Genomic DNA, 19,177 nt, shown 5'->3' on the forward strand with positions numbered 1-19,177 from the left:
TCTGTTTCACTGACTCAGATCAAATTCTTCCTTCATTAAAAAGAAGCGACCACTCTTCAGCTTTTCATTTAAATTACGTCACTTTCATTTTTTATGTTTCATGTTGAAGCGCAGAGTTAATGATGCAACAGTTGAATTATTTACTGCTGTAGATGACTTATCAAAGGAGGACAAATCCAGTGTATGGTATTTATAGAGATATATTGCAGAAAGTGAATCAGAACTGATATTTTGCATAGAAACAAGCCTGTTATTATGACAGTAAGACCAAAGTCTGAACCTCCCTGTTGCATTTCAGTCTTGCTTCTCTGTTGGACTCTCTCTGATGGATGCAACGCTAGGGAGCACACTTACTCCAGAAATGAGAAGACGGCGGGAAAAAGAAAGAGAGAAAGAAGAAGGGAGTTGCAGCAGAGGGGGTCGGAGACGAAGAGGTGGCTCACGCCTGCAGGGCGAGAAAATGAAAGGAGAGAGAGAGTGAGAGGGAGCAAGTGTGTGAGCAACTCAGAATGGAGCTTTGTGGGCTGGATGGAGAGCAAAGTGAGATCAGAGGCAAAGTGAATACAAGTGTGTGCAAAAGGAGAACCGCCGTGTCAGGCCTGATTTCATTACGGCGGCTAATCGGGTCCATATACTTTAAGTGCTGCTTTAATTTGTCTAATCTCTGCAGGGTACGGCTGCCGCCCTGCAGTCGGCACGGCTGCTTTGACTGCAGGGGAACGCAGACGAGCGCCGGCTCTGACCCGCCCGGGGACACAATCTGGCTTCCTGCCTCCAGATTCACGCCTTCATCCAGACGTTTTCTACTCAGTCATCACAGCTGTTGCATGGAGAAACATAACTGTGGCAAACACTGAATGACTCAGTTTGAACATGTCCTGTTTGTGTTAGCAGCACGGCGTCCGACTGCAGCACATATTCGCCGGGAGGTTTGCATCAACTCATCTGTCCTCTCAAATCCTTATCAGGCCTGCAGTTTGGGACCTTCAACTGCTGCAACATTATTGGAGCTTAATGAACAGTTTTCATTGGCACCAAACAGCACTGAGCTGATCCAATCACGCTTTTTGAAGGGACTTTTACATACTAGACCAACACAGAGTAGTGTGAAAGTAGCTGCATTTCCATTGACTGTATAATTTGATCAATTTGGCAGAAACTCTTGTTTTTCCATAAGAAGGTTTGGTGATAGGATGAGGCAGTTTATGTTGAAAAACTGCAATTTCTTTGAGTCACATGATCACAGGAAGTAGTTGGAGGAAGATGGCACAGAGTATCTTTCAGTGATTTATCACGACAAACTTGTTCACCTGTGACTTTAATGGGACTTTTAATACAACATTCCAGCTGTTTCTACTGTTTTTATGTTGTTTTTATATAACATTGGTGCTATGCCATACGAGTAATTAAATGGCTTCAAGGGTTTTCAAATGTCATTGTGTTTTCTTCTACAATGACAAATCTAATTCCAATGGAAACACAGTAGTTGTGAAATTGTATTTTTTGACATTAGAACATTATTGACAAAGTTTTTTACAACTTTTGTGATGGAGACGAAGCTATTGGTTGATTTATTCAACCAACTGGTGATGAACAGACATAGCAAACAAAAACATGAGATATAACTACGACAAATAAAACGTATCAAAGAGACTTGCATCCCAGTGTTTCCACCAGGACGACTGGGAAAGTGTGAAAGATGCTGGAGTTCCAGTTCTGGGTTCTCTGTCTATGAAAACTGAAATTCGTAAAGCAGCTCAAACTCAGACTGGATGGAGCAACAATCTTCTGGCAACAGTTAAGTTTTGTAGCAATCTGTAATACATAAGTGCAATTAAATATGAAGCAACAAAAAGATCAAAGTTTTAACGAGTTTTGCTCGTGCATCATCTCTGTGGCCTTCATTTGCACCTCGCCGGGGTTCATGTGTGTTTCCTGTGGTCAGAGTTTCCTGTGGTCAGAGTTTATCACGGAGCTGCTAAATATTTCAAGTTGAAAAATGTGAACTGTAATGATTTAAGTAATTCATCGGCAGCTGAAGCTGCGGTGTGTGTGAGCGTTCCTGTGTGGGGAATCGGCGGTGAATCGGCGTGACCCCGCCCCCAGCGCCGCGGCGGCCCGCCGAGAGCCGTGCTGCTCGCTGTTCTCCGCTCGCTGTTCTCCGCTCGCTGCTGTCTTGTCGGATTCGGTTGCACCTCTGCTAAAAGCTAATCCTCATGTTCTCACTTGCACACAACATCAAGCATTTATGGCTGCTGCTGTCAGAGGATGTGACAACATAACATGTGTGTGTGTGTGTGTGTGTGTGTGCGTGTGTGTGTGTGTTTGTGAGAGAGAGCGGCTGCTGTGTGTAAGGATGCTTTATTTATGGCCTATAGTGAGCATGACAAAGTTCATTTATGTCTCTTCTTTTCCCCAGATTCTTGTTTCTGACTTTGGGATGAAAATTTATTTTTTTCCATCTGAAAACAACAAAACAATGTAGCCATACAAGCCAGGAAGACATTTTAGGTTGTCAGAGTCACATTTAGATGAAATAAGAGTCTATAACTATATATATTGGTCTAACATTGCAGCAAAACAGACGAGCAGAATCAGGCCGACATTTTCTCCCAGACTCTAGGGGGCAGTGCTCAACACTTCATCACATGTTTAGAAGTAAAAAACGCTGATAAATGGGTGAAAAATGGAGACGTCTAACTTTGTGAAGCGCCACCAAGAGGAGCTGTTGGTCGTCCATCGAGCTTTTCAAGAGCTGCACAGACTGACGGGTCAAACACGCGTCAGGCATTTTTATAGCAGCTGCAGCGAGCACAGTTACCTGATTATGCTGCAAAATGGCTCCATGTTCCAGGAAAATAAAAGACCTTTAAGAAAATCTTATTTGGTTTTGAAACACCTTTTCATTTTGATCAATGATGGCCTTCATTTATCTCCAGTGGAGCGAACACCAACATGTCCTCTGTCCAAAACAAGCCTGATGCCACTGTGAGTAGAAAACATCCCATCATGCCCCTGTGAAGCGTATTTATTTCTCAGATGGAGCGGTCCGCCGTGTGCCTCTAATGTGTTTGGCATCGTCTTTGCTTATCGCCGTTCCAGGGAGCATCAGTCTGATTTCCAGATATTGCTGTTTCATGCAGACTGTTGGGATAAAAACAGCTTCCTGCCATCTTCTATCTCACATAATGCAATCCATTTGAATTCAGATGAACGTAAAGCAGGGGACGGACAACAAGCAATTACTTTAGTCTGTCTGTAAACATTGTTGTTGATGGACGTAAACAGACAAACAGGAAGCGTCGGAAAAGAGCTCGTTTATTCCTTTTGTCTGTTTTTATTCTAACCCGCGGTCCTCTGTGACCAACAAACAGCACATCATTATTACTGCCTGACCACATGACTTTGCTCCACTTCATGCGCTGCCATCTATAGAAGCTCGAGAATATGACTTTACAGCCACCACAGAGTTTGTTATTGCTTTTGAAATGCATCATCCAATAGTGTGATCCGGGTCCCCTTGACATCCCCCATAATGATGAATCTGTTTATCTGCTGCTGCCAAGCTCGTAAATAAAACATCTCATACTTGGAGGATGGCGAAGCCGAGCCGCGTATCCTCGCTCGACGCGCTCGGCATTCCAATTACGGATCTCCAGAAAACCCTGGTGGACGCACCATGCCTTACCTCATCCCTCACAGACCAATTAACTGCTGTCTTTAACTAGAGATGCAGCCAATAAAACCGGCGTAAAGGACAGAACGCCGACTGTCCTTAACTTATCGACCACTGCTGAAAAGTCTTCAAGCAACACAGATGGAACAAGGAGCAAAGAAATAAACTCCTTCCAGGTTAAATTTAGCGGCAATTTGAAAAAAACATAATTTCAATTCAATTACAACTAATTCTGGTTATGAAACACCAAATTAAGCTCTTTATTATTCAAATTGGTTTTTTGTATGGAGACCCAGTGGATTTCATGGATTGCTGTGTTTTTATTGCAAATGCAAGTAAAACTGTCAATACGAAAAACAATTTCATAATTTTCATTAAACAGGAAACGCAATTAATAAGTTTGTTCATTTTATAAGTCATTTAAACTGCCGCTTGTGTCTTGCTGAAAATTCACCTTTGGATGAACTTTGTCTTATTTCAAGTGTACTAAGTCAGATATTTGCAGTAGAAACTGGACCAAAAGCTCTTAGTGAGATTTCGTTTTTGCAGCACTACACGTTGTCCTTGACAGACTCGTAAAGTTTCCCAGAATGCACTTCACCTCTTATCCCCATCACCACAACCCTGAAAAGATAAGTGGATATAGACAATGGACGTTTGATTTAATTTGATTTTAATGTCGCGAACAATTTGGTGCAACACAGTGGTTCCCAAAGTGTGGGGCGCGCCCCCTAGGGGAGACGCAGTGCCATTGCAGGGGAGACGCAGGAAGCGATAAGGATAAATGAAACAGTTACACAAAAGTGTTTCACTGAAAAGATGGTTTGTAGTTTGTTTTGTTTTAACCTGAAGTGTGAAATAAACTTCAGTGGAGTTCGAAAACAAAATATGCGTAAAGGTTTCCGTCTGGTTGAATGATGTGACCAGTTGATTTTTTTAAATTTATTTTTGGTTTTACTGGCTTTCAGCTTTTTTTTTTTTTTTGTCAATTTCATTGTTGAGAATTTCCTGCACATCTTCACGAAGATGTTTCTGAACACTTTCTTCCTCTCACACTCGCAGTGCGAGAGGCGTCCTCAGGGCTGCTGGAACACAGACCTCTAGAGGAGACCTTTCCTGTCCAGAGCATCTGCAGGTTTTTGAAGAAACTTGAAACTCGGATAATTTGAGTTACAACATTTCATCTGGAAGAAGATTCTTCTGAAAAATCTGTAAATGAGTTAATCTGCGAATGATGAACAACGACTAAGCGAGGTTCCACTGCGACATCAGTTTTGAAATTATTATGAAATTTACAATATTTATGAATGTTAATTATGTCAACAAATCAGTGGCAAAGTTCAGATTTCTGCTATTTTTTACTAATTTGAATAGAAAGATTAGCATGTTTGATATTTTTCATTTGGATAAAGAAATGAAGAGTCAAAATAATCCAGAAATGATCAAATTCTCTCATAATTTATGCAGAAAAAAAGCTACTAAATTGATAAAAGCCCGAAAGTTTTTTTCATTAACGACTGTCTCTGCACATACAGTTCGACATGCTCTATAGTTGGTTTAACCCAATTTGAACGCAGAGACAGAATGATGCAGATGTTAATGTAATATCTGCTGCTGGCTCTTTCACAGGAACATTTAATTCTGCAGATAAACGGAGACGTTTGTAACACCGAGCGCTTCCCTGAAGGAACATGATTATGTAAGCTGATTTGTTTGTTTCTCCTAATGATGTGAAGCCACTGACACTCCCTGGAAGAGCTCAGGATATTAGAGAATAATTCAGATCAGAATAATGCATCCATCAGTCGCTTTCATGAACCGTTTGTTGGAGCTTCAAACACTCTGACCTCAGGCTTCGGATACGACAGAAATGTTGAATTTTTTTGGTCTCACAGGATGAAATCAAATAGTTATTATCTTTCTGAGTGATTGGGTTGGTCTCATTAGGCATTTTCACTGACCTTTAGTTCAAAATATCTGCTTTAATTTACCTTTCAGTCAATTTATGACGACTTCTGGTTCTAATCTGTGCAGAAACATCCACAGACCTTCACCAAACTGTTGTTCACTAGACTCATTTAGAAATCATTTCTTAACACGTTAAAATGATGCTTGCTGCATTTTGATTTGACTACACCAAAATTACCCAATTTCATTCATTACAAATGAGATTTTGCTATAGAATAAACTTTCTTAACTAGACAGGAAACGCAATGAATTATTCTGTTAAAATAATGACAGCAAAAATGTGGCAAATCTGACAAAATGAGTAAAACATAAAATGTGTATTACTATTGGCATGGAACAAACTTCTAGAAAACTGCAAAAGAGCCGAAACACTGAGTTCATTTGAATCAAGACTGAAAACCCACAATAAATGGGATGTTGATCAACTTCATTGATATTTATGGAAGATTTTAGTGATGGCACTTGACAAATTGTAACGTCTGTTACTTTTCATTTCTGACTATGCAAATAAACTTGATTGATTGATTAATTGATTAAGAGAAGGGCCAATACAGACCATTTAGAGTTGGGACAAACTAAAGGACAAACTGATGAAAGGTCAACATCAGACATGGACAACTGGTGTCACAAACTGGTTTTATTGTCTTGCATCACTGCTTGGCTTTAATTGACCCCCAAACTTTGATGGATTTTGAGGAACAAATGATTAAAAATCCTTAAAAGTGTTATCAAAAGTAAAATCTGTAAAATCCATAATACCACCAGACCAATGATCCACCAACATATATTCCCTCCAAAGTAAAAAGCTTGATGAAAATATGTGATGATCCTGTAATTTGGTGAACAGAGGCCTCAGCAGCCGGGTCTCCTTTGAGTTACTTTAGGAACAGGTCGTTTAATTCGAGAGCCGTCATTTTGTCCTTTCTTTTCTCTCCGAGGCCTCGGGGTTGAGCTGCAACCTTGAGCCACTTTGGAGGGATGGAGACTTTTCCTGTCACCTTCAGACTCCACCTCCCACAGCAGATATATATGGGACTCCTGCTGCCCTTAGCCCTGCTTGCTGCACGGAGGCCCAGGGGAGGAAATAACAAGCTGGGGAGCTGTTAGGAGGTAGGCTGATGTATTTCTAATGGGTCTGCCAGGGTACGCGGGTCACGATGCTCGCCGGGCCGTTATTGATGACTATCATTGCAATGCCTGCATACAGAGCTCAAACAGGATGGCAGCGTTTCACATGGGCATGTAACAGCGGGTGCGGACAGAGACCAGCCCCCACCTCCAGCACTTTCACTTTGGAGAAACTGAGCTGCTCCGGACGGACCAACAAAGTTGACAATATAAAAGTTGTTATGTCAGGTTTCCCCACATAACAAGAGAGCAAAACACTGAGAAACAAGGGCAGATTGTGTGCTATGATAAAGTGTTAGCCATTATAACAGGGAGTAATGTCAGCTTGGTGTGCAGCGGCCATGTTGAAGACGCTTATGAAGAAAATATGTCTGCCCTGTTGGTCGACTTGGTTACAAAATGAACTGAATGAAGAAACCTCCATCACTTTCATCTTGTTTAGCGAACGATGCTAACTAAACTGAGATGTTTCAGCAAAGCCTGAGAGGTCAGGATGGCCTCAATACCAGCTGCAAACTTCGCTTTAAGCTTTGCAAACAACACTTTTAGTTCGTCCCCAGTTGAAGGCGTGACGTGCAACATTCGTTTCAGACACTCTTACGAACTTCCATCGAAGCTTTTTGTTGATGTGAGGAGCGGCCGAATCTTTTCTGATTCCTTTTGATTTTTCTCCTGTTGTCATAAATGGAAGCAACGGATGAAATAAATCCACAGTCGCCCCTTCATATGTTGATATTTGACTTAGAAGAAGCTTATTGAAGCTCTGGTGTTTAAACCGAATGCATTTAATCTTCTGAATTGAAAAAAAGAAACGATTTCTAAAATATCTTGGTTTTCCGAACTGAAGTCTGATTTAAAGTCAGTGAAAATAAATGGTTGTGTCTTTTAGGAGTGTATATAAATATCTGGTTTCTGAAAGGGATGCAACTATCTTTGTAAGACAGAAGCGGAAAATAAAACCTGGCATAACTTGTGGCTCCGTTATCCATCAACACTTTCTTTGACAGGAGAAATTAATTTGTCTTTTTTTTTCTCTAAATTTGCATTCCTGTAGATCATAAATCACAGAATCAAAACACTTTCAAACAACATCTGTGGGAATACCTGATAATAAACTACTGAGAAAGTAAATTAACCCTGATTTATTGCTTTGATTAGATTTTTAATGATAGCTCCCAGCAGACTGGGTCATCAAAACCCAGAGCAGCACAAGCAGATCCTAATTAAACAAGTAAAACCGTTTCCACAGCTAACATGCAGCCGTCATTCATGCTTTCACGTTACCCACAAACCCACCGCCTCACACCTCTGATCGATATTCCAGCGAGACTCCATCGTCAGCGTGAGAAAGCAAACAGCCTGTAACGAAACCTTCCTGTTAGTCAGGAGGCTCGTCCTCACTGAGCCGGGAATCCACCGCAAAACGGCACCTTTAAAACCAGACTTAATTTTCACATCTTCATCACCGCTTTCCTGCAGACGGTGAGGCTCAGATGTCGCTGCCACCGCAGCCTGACGACATGTGAACACGACATGTGAACACGACATGTGAACACGACATGCTACCGCTGCACATGTGCCGATTACAGCGGCGTGAATCTGTCGTCTGTAAATACACAAAGATTTAAGGCCTTGAAGATGGAAGATAAATATTAGAGTGAAATAAATGATCCCCCGTTACAATTAGAGCAAAAAAAGTTTATTAAAATACATATAGTTGAAATCAGAAGAAAATAAAAACATAAAACCAAAAGCCGTTAGCATAGCTTTAATATTTATTTCTTTATTTTTACTGTTTTATGGTTTTTAATATTTGAAAGTATTATTACTATTGTTATTTTTACGTTCCTATAAGTACAGTTTCACCTCATTGTAACCAAATCTCCCTAATGGTATAAATTAAGTTCACTCATTGACACATATTTCATTTCTCACTAAATAAAGTTAAATTAGACCTTTTTTTGTTTTAGCTAAATTAGAATTACCAAAACTATTTCTGTTTACCAACAGAAATTACCTGTTTTTTCTAACTTTCTTCAAGTTCAGGAGTCGTTATCCAGAATGGTTACTGTCTCTTTAAGCCCTGATGATGTCACTGCTGTAGACTCTTCTGATAGGTTAACTGACACATGCTCACCTGTGGACGTATTTTAAAGCTGCAACTTAAAAAGTCGAATGAAATCAGCCAGAATTTGCAGGAAGTTTTAGTGATTTGGATGAACTTTTATGTTTCATATTGAAACATTTCAACTCTGGATCAACTGAAGGAAACCGTCACAAACACTGAAGACATAAAAAAACACATTAAAATATCAGTTTTGAGAACTAAATATGCTTTTCTCTGCAACATGTAAACGGCATTTAAATCAGCGTTAATCTGATTAAATCAGATTAAATAGGATTAATTCTTGTTTCAACTTATCAGAACAAAATGAAGCTACAGCTGCAAAAAGTTACACTATTAAAGCATTTCATTTAGCATTCAACAAAACCAACAATAGAGAGCAAACTGGTGTGAATTATTGAATTTTTTGTGACTTTGGATGTTAACAGGGTGAAAAAACAGATTTGTTATGTATTAGTTTTGGTTTTAGATTTAACATTTGCATATTGAACACAATGAACACCAGACAAAGATAACGTTAGAAATAAGAGGAAAAAGCTGCCCCACAAATGTGGCCCCTTTGTTAAATACAATTACAATCAGTTGTTTGTGATAATTAGTGAATAATCTTTTACACCGAGTTCGACAAGGAGGTATTTTCTCCTGATTCCTTTGGATAATCAAATTCATTCGATCATTCAGGGGGTTTTTGAGCCTATTCCAGGACATGCCATGGCGTCTTGGACTAGGCCACTCCAAAACCTTGATGTGGCTTTTGCCCACCACTCAGAGGTGGATTTGCTGTAATGCTTGGGATAATCCTCTTTAGCTTAAAGTCACAAAGGGTTGGCCAGACGTTCTTCTTCAGAGTTTTAGGGACTAATTTATGGCCCCAACAATTACAGCAAACGTGTGTTTGACCATGGGACAATGAAACGGTGTTTTTCCACTCAGTTGCTTTCTGATTGCTGACTCATCGATGCTGACCATAACTCAGGGTAACCCTAACCCCTAACCCTAATCCCTAAACCCCTAACCCTAACCCCTAAACCCCTAACCCCTAAACCCCTAACCCTAACCTCCTGGATAATTGGATGCACTCTTGGAGTAATTCTGGTCGGCTGATTGTTTCCTGGAGGGTTCCTGGTTGTTTCATGTTTTTCTCTGTGTGAATTATTATTTTTACTGGAGTCTCAAACCCTGAAAAGACTGATAATGTCGATAATTAGTTTATTAACTCTTCTCAGTGAATCTTTTCCACAGCCCATTGCGTCTCCCCTGCAATGGGCGTCTTATGGGATAATCTCAAGTCACTTGCTTTAATTATTCACTACCATTTGAAAACCGCTTTTTGTGATAACTCAAAAGAAATCTTTCAGGAGGCAAATAGTTTCCACAGCTCTGTGTAACGTAAAGGTGTGCAGCAAAAGGAGTTTTGTGCTTCCTCTCGAGCTGAATTTGTGTTTCCCAGGGGAAATGCGGTATCCTCACACCGAGTGATTTTACATCCTGAAACAGATGGCTATTGGAGGACTTGTGCATGACAGCCAGTCACTCTCCACCGTATCTTGTTCCGCTTATGCCTCAGTGAACATGGGCGCCTGCAGTAGCTTATGAGCTAATCACCAGAGCAAAACACTGGACAGTGATCTAATTTAAGCTGTTGTTGGGCGACAAAGCCTGGAGGAAAAGAGAGGGGAGCAACTGAGATATGAATTCATGGCTTGTGCACATCTTGACTAAAGATAACAGCAGCATCTGCTCACTCCTCCGCCATCATGGCGTATCGGAGCCATGTTCCGTCACTTTGTGCCAGTGCTTGCAATTTGAAATCTGTTAACATCAGATGCAGGAAAAAAAGCAGTTTATGTTTTTTTTTTCCTTAGGAAAGAATAACTAAAGAGACATAATTCATTAGCGTTGGGAAATTTGACATGCAGCGAATTTCTCCTGGGAGCCACCCAATGATTAAACTCATTCTCTTGTTGGACAATGGCGTTAAAAGAGCCGGTGAGAGTCGCTGGAACCGAGACAGAATGAATAAGTCTTCAGACGTGGCTGAAAATGTTGTGCACTTGCCCGCAGACTACAAGGAGATATTCATCTCATCCCCTCGTTTCACTGTGACCTCTTAATGACGATGGAACAGGCCTGCAAGAATTCAAGCAATTTTCTAAATTGATTTTTCTCCTCAGACAATTTACTTTGCCATTAAGGCGTCATTCATAACTTTAGAGGAGATTTGACACGAGCCTCCCTGTTTGTAGCCGAGTGAACTCCGTGTCCTCTAGCAGAGCTTATTTCCAGGACCCACATGGTACCTACATGTGTCTGTACATGTGTCTGTACATGTGTCTGTACCATGCAGAATATATATTTTTTCCACCCATGCTTATCCCAAACCACAGATGGATTAGACCTCGGTGTGAAATCCAAACATGGTCTTTCTTTGCAGTGGCGTTTTCCATCTACTCCCCAGGAATCCCGAGGATATTTCATGTAATCAACGGTTCTGACGGGCCTCCCTCTGGAAGAAGACATTCCTCATCTCGTCTCTGAAGGACAACGCAGACTAACGGTGTATTACCCATGTTGAAATACACTTCTTTATTATTCCATGTTGACCATCCCACAGCCGGTGGTCTAAAAACACTTCTGGTAAAACCTTCTGTGTCTTCGGTTTTGTCAGAAAGTCAAAAAGACGTGGCTTTGAGTTGCACGACATTAATAATATCTGCATGTCCAAGTTGCATGATGTTACCACAGCAACGCAGCTGTGCATGACACGTAGAATCGTCTTTTTGCCGTCCAGCGTCGTCCGCATGCGCGAAACTTCCTTATGTAAACAATAAGATGCAGGGGCTCTATATTAGTAAATATGATTATGATGAAGTCAGTGCCTCACCGCGCTTCACTGATATTTATATGTGTATAAAACTGTATTAGAAATATTTTGGGTTTATTTCAAATGTGACGAACACAGAGAGAAAAGAAAGGGAGAAAGGTTGAAGGAGAGCGAAGAGGAGAAAGCAGATTCTGCCTCTAAATCTGCAGAAAGAGAAAAAACTAAATCCGAAAACCTACAACAAACAACATACCGATATCTAATAATAATCTGACACACAGTCAGAGAGCATCCCACCATTTACTCCCTCTGAGAAGTGAGAGGCCTGATTTCTGTCCAAACAGAAGTTTGTTCCAGATTAGTTATTAGACTGACTGAGTCCTCTTGCTCAAACATCACATCTTGGTCCTGCAGATGTGTTGGCATGTCTGAGCTGAACTCACGGAAAGCATTTCTGTCCAAAGAGTGCATGAGACTGACTGCGTGAACATGAAGACAAATGGGTTGCAGCAGGTTTCAGGCAGGCAGGGCGGGCTGGCGGTCAGCAGAAAGAAAGAGGAGGAGATGCTGTTCAATAAAACCGCCAGGCTGTGATCTCCATGCAGGCGAAAGGTTTGGTTCTAACAACCTCAACAGAACAAAACCTCTGATCAAAAGTTCACTTCAATAATTTGGTTTCATGAACGGAAACTTTTTCACATTGCAAAAACACAAAATTTAATTTCTACTGCAAATATCTAAGCAACTTTAAATAAGACAAAACTCAATCAAAAGTAACTTTTCATTAAGATATAATTCCTTAATGTTGTGAGAATGTTCCAGCTAATTTAATTTAACTTATCAGGAAACATTTCTCCCATGTTATAAGTTTGATTATCTGCTATTGGATGCAGCAGTTTTTTGTCAAAATGAAGGAATTATTGACTATAAACCAGCTCTTCCATCTTCCCGAAAACTTACACATAAGTTAGTTGTGACTTGTTTAAAATACACCAAGATATTTGCACTAGAAATTAGACTAACCTTACTTGGTCGTATTTTATGTTTTTGCAGTGAATGCATAGAAAAATGAGTCACTAAAATTACAATTATTATTCACAGAGGAAGATGGGAATCCACCAAACTTCAGCATCTTCTCATCCAGACAGATAAAAGTGCAAAACACTTTAATGATTTCTATATTACAAACAAACAGAAAACATTTATACTGAGATATTTTCACCAGAAACTAGACCAGAATTACTTGGTGAGACTTTGTGTTTTCATTATGCGTTTGCTTGTTCGGTTTATTAATTTCTGTGATAACCGTTGTCATAATTTTCCACGCTGTTTAAAAACCGAGAGGCCAGAAAGAGGAGAGTCAGAGAGAAGCTGCAGGAACTCTGTGCGGAGCGAGGCTTTCCTTTATAAACGCTCTGTTTTGGCTCTGCTTTCCCAGGTGTAATTAGGGTTAAATCCAGGGCTGTCAGTCAGCCTGTCATTTACGGCCTCTAAAGGAGCCATCTCCAGTGCTGAGGAGCGCAGGTCTGCCACTCCAATCAGCTTTATGATGCTGGGGGCTTGTCAGATAAGCAGGGACCTGGCAGAGCAGCAGGATGCACGCAGCGATGGCGGCGGGGAAATGATCCGCTCCTTCAATGAGCCAATTAATGAAGGAAGGTGGATGCAGTGTCACACGGCTGTGGAAACACTTAGCATTGTTAAATGCCACAACTGACTGAGCAATAAATCCATTGTGAAGGATAATCCCAGGAATTACAACTGAATGGGCATTAATGCATTTTCAGGGTTTTTTTTATAAACAAAGTTGCAACATATTTATTTTAAAGCAACATTACTTTTTTCTTCAGCTAAACAACATTCATTTTAATAACTGGACCACCCTCTGTTTCTGTTTTGACGCCAACATTTTATTCTTGTCTGATGTTTTAACTGCACTTTGGTGCTTTGCATCATAAAAACACAAAATAATCACACAAATAATCCTCAGAATGAAACTTCACAGTAGATAGTTTTTCATTTTTATCAACATATCAGCTGTTTAAGCACGGACGCAAATCTGCCAGTTAGCAACATCGCTAGTTTGAAATAATGAGAGCAAACACAAAAACATGAAGTTAAAATGGACAAAGTCATTTAAATATGAGAATACCTCAGCTTAGCTTTCAACCAATGTTTCAAAGAGTTGTAAAGATGGCCGCCACCATTAACCCAGTTTAATCCTGAACCGCCACAACAATGAATCATCTCATTCTGGCACCAAAACCTTTATAGAAAACTGAGCTTTTTCCAAACTGCCGTTTCCATTGGGTGAATTTATTTGTGAAATTTCAGAGTTGGGTAGTAATTAGTTACATTTACTCAATTACTTTTACTTGAGTCATTTTACTATAAAGTATCTCCACTCTTATTTGAGTCAAATGCAAACATGTTTTAACCAAACATGCACCAGATGCAGACACACAACTGCAGTTTTTGTTAAAGTTTCATCAGTTTTCTGTTGAAAGAAACTGATTTGTTAAGTGATTTTACTTATTTGAATGAATTACTGTAATTTTTCTCCTTAAAATAGAATAAAATCCACAAATGTAGTTTTTAGATATTAAATGACTGATAATTTAATGATCATCACTTGACTTTTTACTCTTACTGGAGTAATTTATTTATTTTTGTTGTTTTATCTGAGTAAAAATATGTGGACGTAGTTCTCCTTCTCTCACCACAGTTATGCAAATGTCACCTCGCTGTCTGCACACTTCCTCATCCAACGCAGTGACTCGATAATCTGCTGCTAAGAGAGCAAAGAGCAGATGAGAATCAGAATCTGACAGAATGGAAAGAAACCAGGCGGCAGCCTCTCTTCTAATGGCGGATTTAACGCCAGCCCGAGTGACCGACGTCTTCGGCAGGCCTTCTCGCCACGCCGGTAAAAGTCTGGATCGTCACCAGTGGCACGAGTTAATTAGGCGGATGTCATGAGCTCGTCCCCCGCAGCAGACAACAGCCCGGCCCACCCACAGAGACATAATACTGTTAACCTATCAGAGCGGCCGACCTCATTAATTTCTCCAGACGTCTCCTGTCATCAGCTCCTGGCAGCTTCACTTTTTACACCCATTTTTCCTAATAAGCCACAAAGATACGAGCAGGAAGAGCCAAGAGAGTTTGGATCGTCCCGTCCAGCGCAGCCATGACCAGAGAGTCGATTCTCTGCGGCCTATTTAAAGAGACGCGACTGTCCTGATGTTGAAGAGAAAGAAAGCCAAGACTTATCTGACTTTATCACTTTATCTCTAATTTTCTGGCATTTCTTCAAGAGTGCTTCACCAACGTATTCCCTGAATATCTCCTTATTTTATCTTCTTATCTTCAGCTGTACTGGGTTATTATCTGATATGTCTTTAAAAAATCAGGAAATTGAACAAGACAGAGCTCAACTTCCCTCTCATGAAACGTAAACTCAGATGGAGCGGTGTCAGATTTTAGAGGTCGTAGGATTTTCTGCTGCTGGCATCACAGAATAGGAGCATGTTCCCAAAGGTAGCTCAGCAGATCCACCAGGTGTTTGCTAATTGCTGCGGGCTAGTCTGAAGGAGCTGAGTGAGGGAAGTCAAAAGCTTGGAGCCTGCAGTTTTCAGGAGGAGCTGCATCTTGAAGGCGGGGCTAGATCCAACCGGGCGTTTTGCATAGCTGAATGGTTCTCATGGAGACTGGAGGATTTCTCAAACATGCGTACAAGAATCGAATCAATCCTCCAGGTTTGTTTTGGATGAGGAAATAACATTATAACATAAAGCTCAAAAATGTTTAAATATTTCTTCTTGAAGTGAACATGGTGATTCTTGACCAGCGGATGCTGAAGGCAGCGTTGTGTGTCCATCATAAACTGGTTTTGAGTCTTCAAAATTACATCATAAAATTATAATTAAAATAATTACGAGTTTGTCCAACTGGTGTCAAAATCCCAATAAAACATGATGCAGCTCATGGTTGTAAAAGGGAAAAAAAGAAAACTTCAAGGAGAATGTTAAATGTCACAAGCCGACGGTTTCTGGTGTTTTTCGATTCCCCGCTTTGAGGCGGCACTTTCTATAAAACAGGAGCAGAGGAGGGATTATTCAAACACCTGCTTTCCCTCCGTAATCCTGAAACGGGATGGAAACCCGGCAGCAGGAGGAAATCTGAGCGGTTCGGACACTGATGGATGGCTTAAGGAATTACTGGACCGTGTAAAGTCTCACCTTGCTGAGCATCTGCTGTTCATGTGAAGCTCAGACCTGATAATGTGGATCTTTTGTCCAACTGCCCTGGCCCGGCCCAATAAAAAGGCAGCTCTGGTTCTGCTGCGCAAATGAGCAATGTAATTGGATCTGGACATGAAGGCGGCTTTTATGTCTGGAATGGGAGCGCCGGCACATCTGCAGGTCCCATCTCCGCGTTGCCGGCTCCGATTTGTTTGTCCTTACTGCTTTGGCTTTTATCTGTTGGTTCTGAGCGAATGTTTCTGACAGCCGTGACCTCAGCGGTAATGGACCGCTCACTGCGCCGCCGTCAGATGGCGGTCCAGCCACCGCTCCTCCGTCCGGGAGGGAAACGTTCACTCTGACATCATCGCTTCGGAGAAATGTGATCATTCAACGAAAAAACCGCGAAGGAGACGGTTTTCTCCGGGTTTGGATTTTTCCAGAGAGATCACAGAATCAATCGATCGATAAAGTTCATTTGTACTCCGAACTTTAGCAACAAAGTTAGAAACACAGCCAACAGCTGTGGATCTAGCAACAAACATCACATTTTGTCAGAGGCCATCATCAAAATCATCGAATAATTCCTAAAACAGGAGTCTCTCTTTTGATCAGAAGTCAGTTTTTTTTGGGCCAAAACTTTATGCAGGTGGTTTTAGAAGATTATTTTTGTAATATCATAGAAATCATTGACATGTTGCACATTTTATCTATTAGGACAAAGCTTTATGTGTGAGCTGGTGGCCTGACGATTCCCAGCGTCACATTTACATTTTTACTATATTCACTGCAAAAACACAAAATTATACCAAATATTTCTGGTCCATTTTCTTAGTACACTTGAAATAAGACAAAACTAGCTAACAAGTAACTTCTGCAAGATGTAAGAGCTTGTTTTAGTAAGTCATGCTTTATTATTGGTGGAAAAGTTCATTGGTAGATTATATCATTCATAGCAAGATAAAAATATCTTGTTATAAGTGAAATAATCTGCCAATCGAACAAGTGCTTCTTCGCCAATATTAAGCAATTACTGATTTAAAACCAGCTCTTATAAGTTGTGACTTATTTCAGGTATACTAAGATATTTGCACTAGAAATTAACCCTTTAAAAAGATTTTGGGTTTTAGCCGTTAGTAGAAGATTAAATATAAACTTTTTGCTTGTTTGTCCTGGAAACAAATCCTTTTGTTTCCATTTAGCAGAATATGCACAGAAAGTTTTCTCTTCAACTCAGGAGAAATTAATTAAGCTCCAGTTTAATCAGTAAATGAAAAGGAAATAAGTGCATTCACTTTGTCCTCTGCTCTGTTTTTAACAACACCGACTCAACGCCTCAAAGCAAAACTTCCAAGAGTGGATAGACATTTAAAGCAACACGGCTTCTTTAATTCAAAAAGCTGTAAAAGTTGAGATTTTTTTCCCCCCAACTGCAGGGAAGGCTTTTGAAGAAAGGAGTGGCTCTGAAAACCGGTGGGGAAGCTTTGTGTTGTGCAGCAAACTAAGGCTAACTTGAGATTTGGTGGAAGTTCCAGCCCTGGGTTATAAATCTGTCACCCGTAATGAAACACAGAGTGTTGCCGTAAATTGCTGGAAGGAGTCTCAGGGCTACAGATGAAACAAGCACGTTTGTGCTTCCATATGTGGGGGGAAAGACTAAAGTGTGAGGAAAAGTCAAATCATTTATTAAAGTTATTTATTATGCAGTAAAAAGTACGAACAGACCAGACTCAGCTGTTTGGAGCTGAAGGGATCTGCCTGAGTGACTGACTTTAGAGCAAATCTCATCTGTTGCTGCAGCTTTCATTAGATTTCTGCATTTATGGGAGCAGTGACAAAGAAAGGGAATGCAGCTCATATTTTCCAGGTTACGGTACATTTTGTGGAACAATTATTAATCAGAACTGGTGAAAATATTGAAGTTAAACTTGAGCAATTCTTGTTTTTATGCAAAGTCACACGCAAGGTGTGTAAATAAGTGGCAAGAAAACACAGCTGGGAAACCCCCAGTTTTAAAATATGCGCTCCAGTTCATTTAAACATCAGAAATGTGACTGAAAAACACATTTTAGATCAGGTCTGAAGTACCAAGATTCATAAACGTTACAACATTTTTCAAATCATTTTAAGAGTGAACAAAAAAACCTAAGAAGCTGGCAAACCTGAGAGAACGATGCTGATGAAAACATTCGTTGGAACAATTTTCAAGACCCGCTGCATCCACACAGCACATGTTGATGCTCAATTCTGATTTTTTTCTCATTTTCGTGTGAATTTCTTTTCATTTACATTCCCACTTTGTGTCCTCTTGTATCTGCTGAGCAACGATTGGCCTCTCTGTTGCAACTTTTTCCTTTCTTTTAAACTGAAACACATCTGACATGCATCTTCTTACACTGCAAAAACAAAATGTTACCAAGTAGTTCGGTCTAGTTTCTAGTGGAAATATCTTAGAAGACTTCATATAAGACAAAACTAAATGACAAGCAACTTTTTAGCAAAATATAGGAGCTTGTTTTAAATCATTAACTTCACAGCTTCTACGCCTTGCTAAGAAATTATTTGTAAGTTAGCTTCCTTATTAAGATTTTGTCTTTGCAGGGTCAGAAATACACCCAGCTTTGTGCAATAAAGGTTCTCCACTGAGGTCCATCCTCCGGGTTCTCCAATCAAGCGGACAGAATAACTGCAGAGGATGTCACCACAAGTAAAGCACTGACCTGAGAGAGACGGCGAACGGAGGCCAAGGTAAGTGTTCAGTCAGTTTGGACCTGCGGCTGAATCAGTAAAGCTCTGGCAGACATTTGCTCACAGGTGAAGGAAGTGAATGGGAAGAGGTTTGTGCTGCACGGCGATGCTGCAGATTGAATGTAAGTAAGAGTAAATGACTGGAGCAACGGATAGATTGGTTTACAGACTAAAGGACGGATAGAAAACCAGGTTTTTAAGAGAACCACAGACCAAAGAAAAATCATCATTAAGTTGTCAATCGAAATGAGAATATGTGGTACAACCAAAGACTGGGTTTTTATCGTATCGTTTATCGTGATAAATTTATTATCATGATTAGAATTTTGATTTATCGTCATAGTAAACTACATTTAAAGATGTTTAAAATCTCTCAAATGGTCTGTATTATTGGGATTGTTAGTTTTACAATTTTCTCCACATTTTTTTATTCAATTATATCAATATATTATATCAATAAACAT

The sequence above is a fragment of the Poeciliopsis prolifica genome, unplaced genomic scaffold (genome assembly GCF_027474105.1).
Source record: "Poeciliopsis prolifica strain line A6 unplaced genomic scaffold, Auburn_PproV2 SCAFFOLD036, whole genome shotgun sequence".
NCBI classification, from domain to species: domain Eukaryota; kingdom Metazoa; phylum Chordata; class Actinopteri; order Cyprinodontiformes; family Poeciliidae; genus Poeciliopsis; species Poeciliopsis prolifica.